Genomic DNA, 12388 nt, shown 5'->3' on the forward strand with positions numbered 1-12388 from the left:
CTCTCTCTCTCTCTCTCTCTCTCTCTCTCTCTCTCTCTCTCTTGCTCTCTCTCGCTCTCTCACTCTCCCTCTCCCTCTTGCTCTCACTGTCATGCTTGCTACCTCTGAGAAGAAAACCCTAGGTGAGAACAAAGAGCTGCATTATTAGCTTCTATAGTCAAAAGATGCCTTGGAGCAGAACAAAGACGTTCTGATGTGCTTCGCTGCCAGAGAGATGTGTCTGCCCTTCATACTCAATAAATTATTGATCAGGAAATGGAGGGCTTAGAAAGTAAGTAAGCAAGAGGTGTTGTAGGGACCAAGAGTTCTTAGTGTGTGTGTATTCTCTCACATTAAGAGGAGAGAGAGAGAGAGAGAGAGAGAGAGAGAGAGAGAGAGAGAGAGAGAGAGAGAGAGAGAGAGAGAGAGAGAGAGAGGATGTGTAGCAGGGCAAAGGCGTGCTGCTATCACCTTCAGTAGGAATCTGAGAATCAGCAGTTTCATGCTCCACTTCTCAGTTGGAGTCATGAGAGACAGCAGCCTCCTCACGGAAGTAGCCTCACCTATGACCCTGGGATGTCACTGGGACAAGAAACAATATATCCACATTGGCCAGGAGGTCCTCACATTGGGAAAGTGGCAAGCAAAGTTGTGTGTGGCTCACATTAGGAAAGGATAAAAAGGTTCTGCTGTGCTACAATAGAAATAAGCAGTCAAAGAGAGCCCACCTACTGACAGCAGCTCTGCAAAGGGAGGATAGGTGTGTCCTGTGTGTGTTTGTTCATGGAATAATGTACTTTGGAAAGCACAGTTTTGTGAAATTCATAATTTTGTCTCAACAAATCTGTCAGGACCTAAATTAAATTGGCTGAGACAATTCCCTTTTTTTCCATGCTTCCGTAAGAATACAAGGATTTTTTAACCAGTGCTTCCCCCATATTGAAGGATGTTGATCATTTGTGACAGAGAAACAGGGAGGAAGACAAGGGAAGACCGACAGAGAGCCTGACAAAGAGCCTGCAAAGGCACCAGAAGCCCAGGAGGGGCACACGACCACGGGAGTGGCCACCAGCACGCTGCTTGTTCTTTCTCTTGTCTCTCTTTCAGTGACAACCATTATTGGTAGCATTTTTCAGTCCCAGAGAGGAAAAACAGAAATTCTCAAATGCACTCAGAATCACAAAATAGCTGAGAAGAAATGGAACTAATACAGAAAACAAAAAATTTTAAAAAGATTAGTCATTAATATCCCCAGAAAGTCAAGAGAAGACACATCAATAAAATAAGAGCAATAGATTCTAAGAAATAAAAAAAATTAAATAAAAACTAGAAAGCAAGGATGGAGGGAGGGAGAATCAAATATTTAGTCATGAGCTAACCAAGTAAAGTGTAGCAATATTAATTACTCCCAGGTGAAATAAAATTTAAGATATATATTAACTTTACCTAGAATAACTGTTAGTGATGAAAAGTATGTTAAAATAATAATGATCATTAAGCCTTGATTTTAAATATGTAGCATATACATCACAAGACATGAGGAAAAAATAAAGATTTATATGTGTTTCAGAATTCAAGCATTTGACTCAACATAAGTGAATTGATATGAAGGATATTTTACAATAAGCAACTTTGATTGTTTATGCCAAAGAGAAAGAGAACATATATTCTTTCCAAATTTTCAAACTAAATTAATTAGATATCAAATTGGAATTTGTACTATATTCTGAAGAATAAATCCTATGTTTCATATTTTTAACATGTTGCAATAATTAGTAATTTAAAATATCTCATTTTGGAAACTTAAAGGCAGTTATTCAGAATACTTTTGTTTAAAGAAGAAATAAAAATGGAAGTGATGGGTTGGCCAGAGGACTAAAGCGCCTGCTCAGACAGAGTGCAGCAGCCAGGGCTTGAGCCCCGCCCCTGGAGTGTGCTGAGACAGCAACTGAGCCTGGGCGTGGTGTGCACACCTGTAATCCCAGCGCTTGGGTGGCTGAAAGCAGGAGGATCACTACGCGTCTGATCTTTGTAGTCAAACCCTGTACTAAATAATTTTTTTAAATGGAAATGATGAATATTAATAAACAGTGAGAAAAGCAGTGTGTCACAATGTGTGGAATGTGGCCAAAGATGTAGACAGAGGGAAAATGTTAGCTTTAAGAGGTTTGCTTACAAAAAAGAATATTTGGACAAATGATTCATATAAAGTACGTAGAAAAATTAGGAATGAGTTGGGCTTGTTGGAGTATGCCCGAAATCCCAACACTTGGTAGGCTGAGGCAGGAGGATCGCTGAGTTTGAGGCCAGCCTGGGCTGTGCAGTGAGATCCTCTCTCACAACAACAGCAGGCTGAGCAGGCAGGCTGTCGGCCCTCAAGCCGAGACCTGTCTTATTTAGCTCTGTGGAGCACCTGGCCGGCAGGAGCGATGCAGAGGAAGACAACCTCGAGGGCAGAGTCTCGCTCTCAGTCAAAACCTCCAACCGGACCCCTGCTCGAGTAAAATTGGAGGGCAGGTCAGCATCCCCTACCCCGTCAAGGGCTCCTGAACACTCTGCATCCCATTCTCTCTCTCTCTCTCTCTCTTTTTTTTTGTGGAACTGGGGACTGAACTCAGGCCCTTGTGCTTGCCAGGGAAGCGCTTATTCCACTGAGCCATCTCCCTGGCCCCTTGCATCCCATTCTCGATCGAGATCCGAATCCCGGTGGAGGCCGGGAGGCTTTCCCTAGGCGGCGCGCTCCACCCGGATCCCGCTCTCGCCCTCGCAAAAGGCGCCCCAGGGCAGCTTGCACCCCAGAACACTGCTGGGCCTCGCTCTGTACACAGCGGAGAGAGGTCTTCGGGAAGCACCTTCTCGATGTGGACCACTGAGTGGTGTCGACGTGTGATCAGCGAACTGGGCGACCTCGAGGACCTGCTTTTGTGCATGGTGAGAGAATAGATGACTCAAAGGAGGCTATGGAAAGGGCGGGTGGAATGCAGCTGATGGTGGAAGAATTTGTGTGGATTATCCTAACACCACCAGAGCGCGCACACCTACACCAGGCGTCTACCCAGGCAGACCAACTCGCTGTGGCGCCGGCGGTGGAGACGGCGGAGGAGACAGACGCCGAGATCCTTGCTATGATAGAGGATAGGACTGTGGGTACGACAGACATGAAGACTACGACTACCAGTGCAGAAGAGGATCGCCTTCTCCTTACTACAGCAGAAATGGGTCACGACCGAGACCTCGTCCTTACGGCCCAAGACGCTACTGATAATGGAAAGGTTGCAGTTAAGGATTTTCCCCCTAATTCATTCTCTCTCTCTCTCTCTCTCTCTCTCTCTCTCTCTCTCTCTCAATTCTGATTTCCTAAGCTTCTCATCCTTCCTACTCCTTCAAAAAATATTCTTGGGCCCAGGCGATAGCTCAGTAGAATAAGTGCTTGCCTGGCAAGCCCAGGGTCCTGAGTTCAATCCCTGACACCGCAAAGAAAAACAAAAATCTTGTTTTTTTAGCATATGCACTGTCAGTTATGTTGCTGTTTTCCACCCCTATTATTATTATATACCTATTGATGTAATTGTCATTTTGATTAGTTAGACCCGGATTTTAAAAATCCAGTGTTATGCTTTGTGAATGATTTTTCCCCTTCCCCTAGGGAGGATTACCTCCTAGCTAACCATATGAGGGAAATCTTTGTATTGTATGTGGTATTAGACACTGTACTAGAGGTCTACATTTGGGACTGGAGATATTGTTCAGAGGCTCAGTTTTGGCCTGGCAAGCAAGTGCAAGGCCCTGAGTTTCATTCCAAATAAAAAAAAATCTGCATTTATGACAGACTTATTTTTGTTTGTGACTTTGTTTTGGGGGAGATAGTGACATGAAGTAGTTCAGTCATGTCAGGTGTGTCTCAGGTGGCACGGGACAATCACATAGTTGAGTGTAGAAAGTTTGAATTAGAAGAAAATGCTTGGACATTTCTTTTAAGAATGTAATTTTGAACCTTAAAAATTAATCACTTTTTAGAGATGAAAAATTTGTGGACGCCTTCAAAACACATTGTATTTTAAATATATCTGTTAAACTTTACAAACTTAAAGTATGATTTTTGTGTTATAATTATTGAAGTTTAAATATTCCCTTAATCCATGAAGGACATCCCTTATTACCTCGACCAATTATATAATTTTCTGTTAATGGTATTGTCACATTGGTTAAGCAGACTGTTATATAGTAGGAGAGTCCTTAGACCATACATGTGGGGGAAAGTAGTCGCCTTTCAAATAAGTTAATTTCTTTGAAAAAAAAAACCCATCATGAACTAGAGACAATTTTTAGAGGGGAGGAGTCAAAGGTTTCTTCTCCAAGAATTTATATGGGAAAGCAAAATCACGTTATACCAGTCTGTTGCATTAGGCAAAAGCATCCATTTCTATTTTCCCTAACATCTTCACTAGAGAAGTGAATTCAAACAATGAACTAAATATGAAGATTTTATAAGGGAATGATATCTAAACCTGAGTCTAAATAAAAATTCAAGGTTAAAAGTGGCTGCTGAGACCCCAACAGCAGGTTGGTTAGGCGCAAGGGGCTGCACACAGTTAGAAGGGCTTAGGCAAGACGCTAGCAAGGGCGGTTCAGGTGGGACATGGAGCTCACTTGGGGAGCCACCCCTGCATAGTGCTGGTCATCAGGACAGCCCCATCCAAAGGCTGCTGTTTCTGTGACAGGAGACTTCTCTTCTTTTCTTCAGAACTACAGATTGAGCCCACAGCCTTCACACTGAGCTAAAAATTCCAGGCGTTTAAATTTAATGTAATGTTAAAATATTTGAGTTGGGGTCTCACTAGTTTGCTGAGCTGCATTCAAGCTTGCAACCCTCCTGCCTCAGCCTCCCAGACTGCTGGGATTGCGGGTGTGTGCCCACATACCTACCTGGCTTATGTCCTAATTTTTTTTCTCTTCTGGCTTCATTTAAGGGCCCCAAGTCTAGACACTTCCTACATATGGCAGCTTCATGTCATTTTTCGGTTCACCACTCTGTCCATACTCACTCACTTCAGAGTGTCGGCTGTCTCCTGGAATGCTGTTTTCAAGTTATCTTTATGGTTCTATTCCTGACGCCCTACAGCTCATGGTCACACCACCAAGGTCAAGGTGACATGGGCTCTATGCCCAGCTGGGAAAAATGCCTCCACTTCCAGGGAGTGGGATTTCTGCGTCACACCTCCTCACCCCACTTCTCCTCTGCAGATGCATCCTCTGATGACAGAGCCACTCTGAAGAGGCATTTCCCTGTTTGAGTCAACTATTTCAAAAATAATTAATTATCAAATTTATTCAAAAGGGTTTTTTTGTTGTTGTTGTTGCTGGTTTGTTTGTTTTGTTCTTCTTGTGCTATTATAAGTTGATTCCAAGAGACCTTGAAACATTTATTTGATAAAAATTAGACAATTAAAGACTTTCAAACTTGCTAAAGAACCATTATTCAGGCTGTAATTTTTTTCTACCCCCCAAGGAGCCAAGTGCTACCAGCAAGACTAAAGGAGAATTCTGAAGAAGTTGGCTACTGGATGGCTTAATTGAGACAATGTTGGGATGTCTTTTGAAAGCCCAATCTCTAGTGAGATTATATCATATACAAAGGAAGGGATGACTAAAAGGCACACCTATCAGCAGAGCCAGGCAGTGTGCTGTAGCTTTTCATTTAAGACACCTACATACAACAACTTGACCAAGTGGCAGACTCTTAGGTCTCAGATCCGTTACAATTATTTTTTGTGGGCTAGTTAATTATAGATTCCCATAACTTTATGGTAGATCCTCTTTTTTCTAGATCCCCCAGGCTCTAATAGTTTTGTTCATTCAATCTAGAGTCACTGATATCTGCTGAGCTCTAGACTTGGTGCTCAGCACCACACACGCAGTGATGAGTTTGAGACAGGCTTGAGCCAAAGAGCTCGTGGTCTCGAGAGTGAGACCATCTCACAAACAGATCATTAGAAAGCAATCTACAACACTGTTACAGAGATAGGTCTGCAGGAGTATGAAAATACCAAGGTGTAGAGCCTGAAGGTTCAGAAAGACGTATTGCTGGGCATGAAAGCAGAGAGGAGACCATCAGGTAAAAGGCAGGAGGGAGTGGACAGCATGTGTGAACCCACAGAAATGAGACTGCGTGATGGGGGTGGGCTGTACAAGCAGGCCAGGGGCAAGGTGGCAGTGAGGGACGGCCCTGGCAGGGCAGAGGCTCCCATGTGCATTACAGCGCTGGCCTCCCGGGGCTAGGTGCACGAACGGGAGCGTATTTTATTTTAAGTCTCTCCCCATCTATCTAGATAAAAGATTCAGCTTGGAGTGAAGTTCTGGAGCCAGGTAACTAGGTTAAAGGTCTTACGAGAGAGGATGAAATGCTATACAGAAGATGAAGAAGAAAGGTGCACTGAAGTACTGTTAAAGTGTCACACAGGGAGGACCTGGCATTTATCTGTGCCAAGTGCTGCACACCATGAAGTCAGTCGAGAATGGCTCTGAAATGTTTAGTGTAGGCTGATGGAGGGATATGAAAATTAGGTATTGGAACATGGGGCTCTGAAGAGACACCTGACTTGGGAAACTAGTCCCAGTTTCATAAACATGGGGAATCATTAAGAAATTAGAGATGTCATCTTCTATTTCAGTGTATTTTTCCAGGTAAGGATTTCTTGGTTCTTTTTTTTTTTTTTTTTTGTAGTTTATGGATTGGTCTACAGCGTGTTCAGGATCTCACTACTAGATTGTACTTGTAGTGATCCACCTGTTTACAGCCTCCCAAGAACTGGGATTGCAGGCTTGTGCCACCACGCCCAATCTCAATTGCAGTCTCAGCATGCCCTGGGGGGGGCGGGGCAGGCACATTGAACCCGTGACCCCTGTGCCTGCGCCTGCCTGCAGGCACTTTAATCCACTGAGCTATTTGGCTGGTCCTTCTTGATTCTTGATTGCAATTTACGAAAAGCAAGAGTACTCATCTACCAAACTCTTATACAGTTTTGGTGTGTAAGTGTAAGGTACAGCCACCTTGGAAAACAAGGCAGTTTTAAAATTGATGAAACACATTATCATGTGATCCAGCAGTGTAACTCTATTCTAGATATGTTAAAGGGAAGTGAAAGAACCTATCAAGATAAAAAAAATGTATGCACTTACGTTCTTACACACTTTGTAAAAACTTTTTACTTTGTCCTAGTGGATGGATAAACACATTGGTACATCTGTGGGACAGAATACAACAACAAAAACCAACTATCAGTGCGTCCTTCTTCCTCTTCAGCTAGATGAATTTTGAAAAATTACGCTGGCAGAAAGAAGTCAGGTGAAAAAGTGTATGGATTATATGACTTAGCTTACATAATCATCTTTGAAAATAAAAGTAAAAAATAAAAAAGAAAAGAAAAAAGAAAATAAAAGTAGTATATAGTGTGAGAAAGCTTTGGAGAGGGTAGGAGGGAGGAGATGATAACCAACAGAAGGGGAGAACTGCTGGAAGAATCAAAGTGTTTATCATTTTGCTTGGAAAATGCTTACACAGATATACACATTTGTCAAAAGTTTCTGAGGTGCGCATTTTAAAGATGTGTAATTTATAGTATACAAATTGTAGCTTAATAAAACTGTGGAAGGAAGAAGGAGAAACTCCACTGGGTTTCTCACCAGGGACCACCTCAAGAATAGTTTCGGTTCAAGAAATCAGAGTATGTACCCTGCTCCTGCACGATGGTAACTCACACTCCCTTGATTGGAATGGAAAGATATTACTTCCTCAAAAGAACATGCTCATTGCTAATAACTTTTTTAAAGTGAAAGATTATCTTAAGGTTTGTAGTTAATTTCATAAAAGTATATTGACACTAGCATATTAGTCACCTTCTAATAAAGTTGGATTTAGGGGTCATTTCCAAGTGGGTTTATGGAAGGAGGGTGGCAGGATGAAAGAATGTCTCCTAATTTTTTTCTTCTCTCTTTTAAAAAGGCAACGTGGACAGGTGACATGTCCCTGAAGGACCACAGCTAGACTGAAATGGCCATGCCTGTGGGTTGTAGGGTTTAGATCCCAGCTCTCTGACTCATTTCTGGCAAATGAATGAATGTCTCCAAACTTCAGTTTCGATGTCTTCAAAATGCAGATAACACAAACACATATTTCACTGAGTTGTTTTATGTGTCTAATGAGATAATACTTGAAAGATGCTCTATACAGGGCCAGTGGGATAGCTCAGAAGGCTGAGTGCCTGCTTAGGCAAGTGCATGGGTGGGGGTTCAACTCCCAGCCCCACATGCTGCCTGGGCCCAGTGCGGGGGCACCCCGGACGTGCAGCACTGGGGGGGCTGAAAACAGGAGGATCACTAAGATTCAGAGCTGCATAGTGAGACCTGTACCCAACACATCAAACAAGACTGGATATAGTGCCAGGCAGAGTAATAAAATGCCAAGCACCATCCCGCGTCCCGGAGAAGCTTCCGTAGTGAGAGGGAAGGCCACGCAGCCTGAGACGGTAGCGGGCAACGGAGAGCATTAGCAGAGCTCACTGTAAAGTTGTATTTTGGCACATTTCCTCGGCTTAGAGGGATAATACCACAACAGTGCTGTAAGACGAGAGAAGGCAACATCAATGTGAGAAATTGTAGACTCGCCAAGGCTCTGTACAAATGAAAACCATAAAAAAAAAAAGACTTTGGAAACACTATAATCTGTGCCACCAAAGAACTACCTTAAAGTGAAGAGTTTGCTCTGGGGTTGTGTTTTGAAGATACATGTGGTCAGTGGAGAAAGGAGAGGATTCAGGAGGTGGTTAGTTGTTGTGGCGTTTCCCGCTCCCAGAGCTACTTGCTCAGCCACAGCCTGGTGGAATATGGTAGCCTGCGGAGGCCCACGCGTAGCCGAGGCCAGGGGCCTACTTCGGCATTTATGGTGTTTCTCTCTGTGTCTCATGCTAAGCTTCCTTTGATTGCTTGATTTGCTCCCTACACACTCAAGTAAAAATAAGCATCTCATAGTAATACACCAAGTATTTTCTTCATGAAGTCGTTTCTCATAAAATCTTGAAAAGGTGAGGCTGAATTCCTTGCATTGTTTCATCTACGCCCTGATTTTTTTTGGCATTAGCATCTGTTCTTAGATTTTGGACATAAAAACATATGCTAATAATCACCGATTAGCCTAATCTGGCAAAGGTACCGACAGCTGGAGGCCATCTCTGCCTTGAAATGATAGTGAACCACTACGGAAAATGTGTAACACTTTCTGTTATGAAATGAAACGCATTTTGACAGATGCTTTTACCTTTCTCAGTGATAGAACATTGTTTTGGTCTGACGTTTAAGCACCTCATTTTTAACAAAGATTTATTTATGTAATTTATTTGGTACAGGGTTTCGCTACGCAGTTTGGACTCCTAGTGATCCTCCTATCTCGGCCTCCCCAGAGCTGGGACTATAGGCGTGAGCCACCATCCCCAGTCTAGGTGGCCTGCACAGCGCTCCCAGGGTTCCTTGGCCCGCATGGCATGTGGTCCCAGGCCTCAAACCTGGGACCTTGCACTTGCTAGGCAGATGCCTAGACTGCAGAGCTATCTCTCCAGCCCTAAACTCCTCTCATTTTGTATGTACATTTTCAATGGTTAAATTGTGTTCAAGAGTTAATTTCACAACTCTTTTTAGATTGATCCCTCTGTGATAGCCTTTTGTGTGACATTATTTGTCCCCTGTGGATGCTACTTTTGTTGTCTGCCTGTGTCATAGTTAAGTGTGCGTGGCTCAGCTAAACCCCTTGTTTTAATCTGGGGATGATTTCCTTCTCCTGAGTGCCTGAATGTGTTAGGCACAGGGTGAATTATGTTGTCTTTTTTTTTTTTTTTTAAATGTATTAGGTACAGGGTCTACAGGGTCTCACTATACAGATTGGACTCCTAGTGATCCACCTGTTTTCAGCCTTCCAATCGCTGGGATTACAGGTGCGTGCCACCATGTCCAGTCTCAGTCACCATCTCAGTGTACCCCAGGGGCAGGACTGGCAAGGCAGGCCAGGGATGGAACCCCCAGCCCCTGTGTCTGCCTAAGTAGGCCCTTTAGTTCCCTGAGCTATCTGGTCAGCCCTTAAGTTATCTTCTGACTTCATTTTTCTTTGCACTGTCTTTTCTATGAGCTCAAACAGAGACATCTGTTTTGGTAGAATTTTATAATACAGACATTCACGTCCAGGGATGATGGTCTACCTCATGCTGCTCTGTCCAAACTGTTAGGGCTGATAAGGCAGGCAAGCTTAGTGTACTAGCCTGTAGAAATGGTTTGGGGAAAGACATAGATACAGAGTGGGTACTGGGATCATCAGGAAGAGTATACAAATGAGTTTTCTTTGGCACCATATTTCTTGCAGTATTGGGAATGAATAACTGGTCTTCATTCATAGCTCCCAAATGAGAGAACAATGACCAAAACTTGTACTCAGTGTATTTTAATTACACATATAATTTAAATTGTTCAGTTAATTTGCATGTAAACTCATAGACTTTTCCTGTGTGGTGTCATGGCTTGATTCTTTTTTCTCCTGCTTCCTTTCATTTGGTAGATGGGAGTAGAAACTTATCAGCAAAATATAACACAGCCTAAGCTATGCTACAACGTACTGATATCAACAAGGGAAACATCTGCTTCTTTTACAGGTAAGCCTGGAGGTTATGGGGTCCTCGAGCCCCTGGCAGCAACGTATAGGACTGTACAATAAAATTTTAAGGTCGATATAGAATACAGCAGAGGGGAGTGATCCAGAACATGGCTATTACATATGCCAGTCCATGTTTTATACAGAAGATCACTTCATTTGTAGGTGTCTCATGATAAAAATAATTTTTCATCTGCCTTTCTGAAGACCTCGAGTGGTGTTGGAGTTAGGAAAATGGTTGAGAAAACCAAAACTTGCACATGATTAATGTACATAAAATCTCTGCCCAAAAATATAATTAATCTAAAGTTTAAAAATGCATTAACAGCACAATTTGTAGCATCCAATTCTCTCAAAATACTACCCTTGTTTGTAAGTAGATTTGATCTGTAGTGACACATGGCTAAGGTATACACAGGCCCTTGGAGCTGCCGGAGCCTGGGAACACCCATGCTTTTGAAGGCCAGTTCTTTTAGGAGTGTTTTGTTTGTTGATTTAAAACTCAAGAAGGTAAGATTAATTTCTTCTTAACATGAGACATTGGAATTGTTTGCTCTGAACACAAACACCATAACTTACTTCAAACTAGCAGAACAAACATTTGCAAACACTATAAAAGCTTCACATGTTTTCTGAACCTCTTTTACATGGAAGAAACCTTATTCTGTTGCTGTAAATATTGACAATAACTATGTTTGGCATATTGTAGGTAGTCCCCATGAATCTCATGACTGTACAGATTAATCCATAAAAAAGCAGGAAAATTAAGGAGTAGACTCATTAAAAAATAAAGGATTTTCTTCTATAGTAAGAAGGCTTCTACAAGAGGAGTTAACTTCGCTGCTGGTATAAAGCCTCTGGGAATGTTTTCCAGCCCAAGTGGCTGCTGGAACACTGTTTCCCCTTCCCACTACTCCACCCCAGTACAGTTTTTCAACAAAACGATCCAACCAATTCATCGGTGAGGTGGTGTGCTGACTACTGCCAGCCTCTCAGAGGTAAACCTCTCCTGGTTGCTGGAGTCTTTGGGAGGTTCTGTCTGTGGAAACATCACTTCTTTCTTCATTGTGAACCTCAGCCTTTGCCCTGTCACCCTCACTCCAAAATGATTTTGTGGTAGGATACAAGAAATAAAGGTATCTAGGAAAGAGAAAAGGAAATTTATAATTTAAAATATTGTACTTTTAAAGAAAACTGCAGCTTCAGGATGCAAAGTCATCCAAGGTTACGACATTCCCCTTTATTTTTCCATCCTACTGCTGTCATTCCTTTCTGGATAATTCACTCCAATATTCTTAACTGTCTTAAAAGGTACAGAAAGCTTGGATTTGTATCTTTCTCCCATAAGTTGGGCCTGTATTTTTCTTCAAATGCCACGAATCCACATAGTCCACAAACTTCTACCCTCTCGGAAACAACCTTAAGAAATGGAATTCCGTATCGCTAAACTTCAGACGTGGTCAGTTGGTTGCATTCTAACCTAGTTAGTCCCAAAGTGGGCAACCCGACAGACACCAGGAGGACACGTACTATGTCGTCCTTCCTGAGGGCACCCCAAGCCCGCAGGAAAACTCGCTCCACGCCTCTTCCTTTGCGCCCCTACCCTCCCGCAGCACGCACGCATTTCATTCTGCCTAACAAATCTGCTTCTCACTGACGCGTCGCAAAATGCTTTTCCATGAGGAATGTCTGAGGGTACCCCGGAGGGGGGTGGCAAGC

The sequence above is a fragment of the Octodon degus genome, unplaced genomic scaffold, assembly GCF_000260255.1.
Source record: "Octodon degus isolate 3935 unplaced genomic scaffold, OctDeg1.0 scaffold00213, whole genome shotgun sequence".
Taxonomy (NCBI): Eukaryota; Metazoa; Chordata; class Mammalia; order Rodentia; family Octodontidae; genus Octodon; species Octodon degus.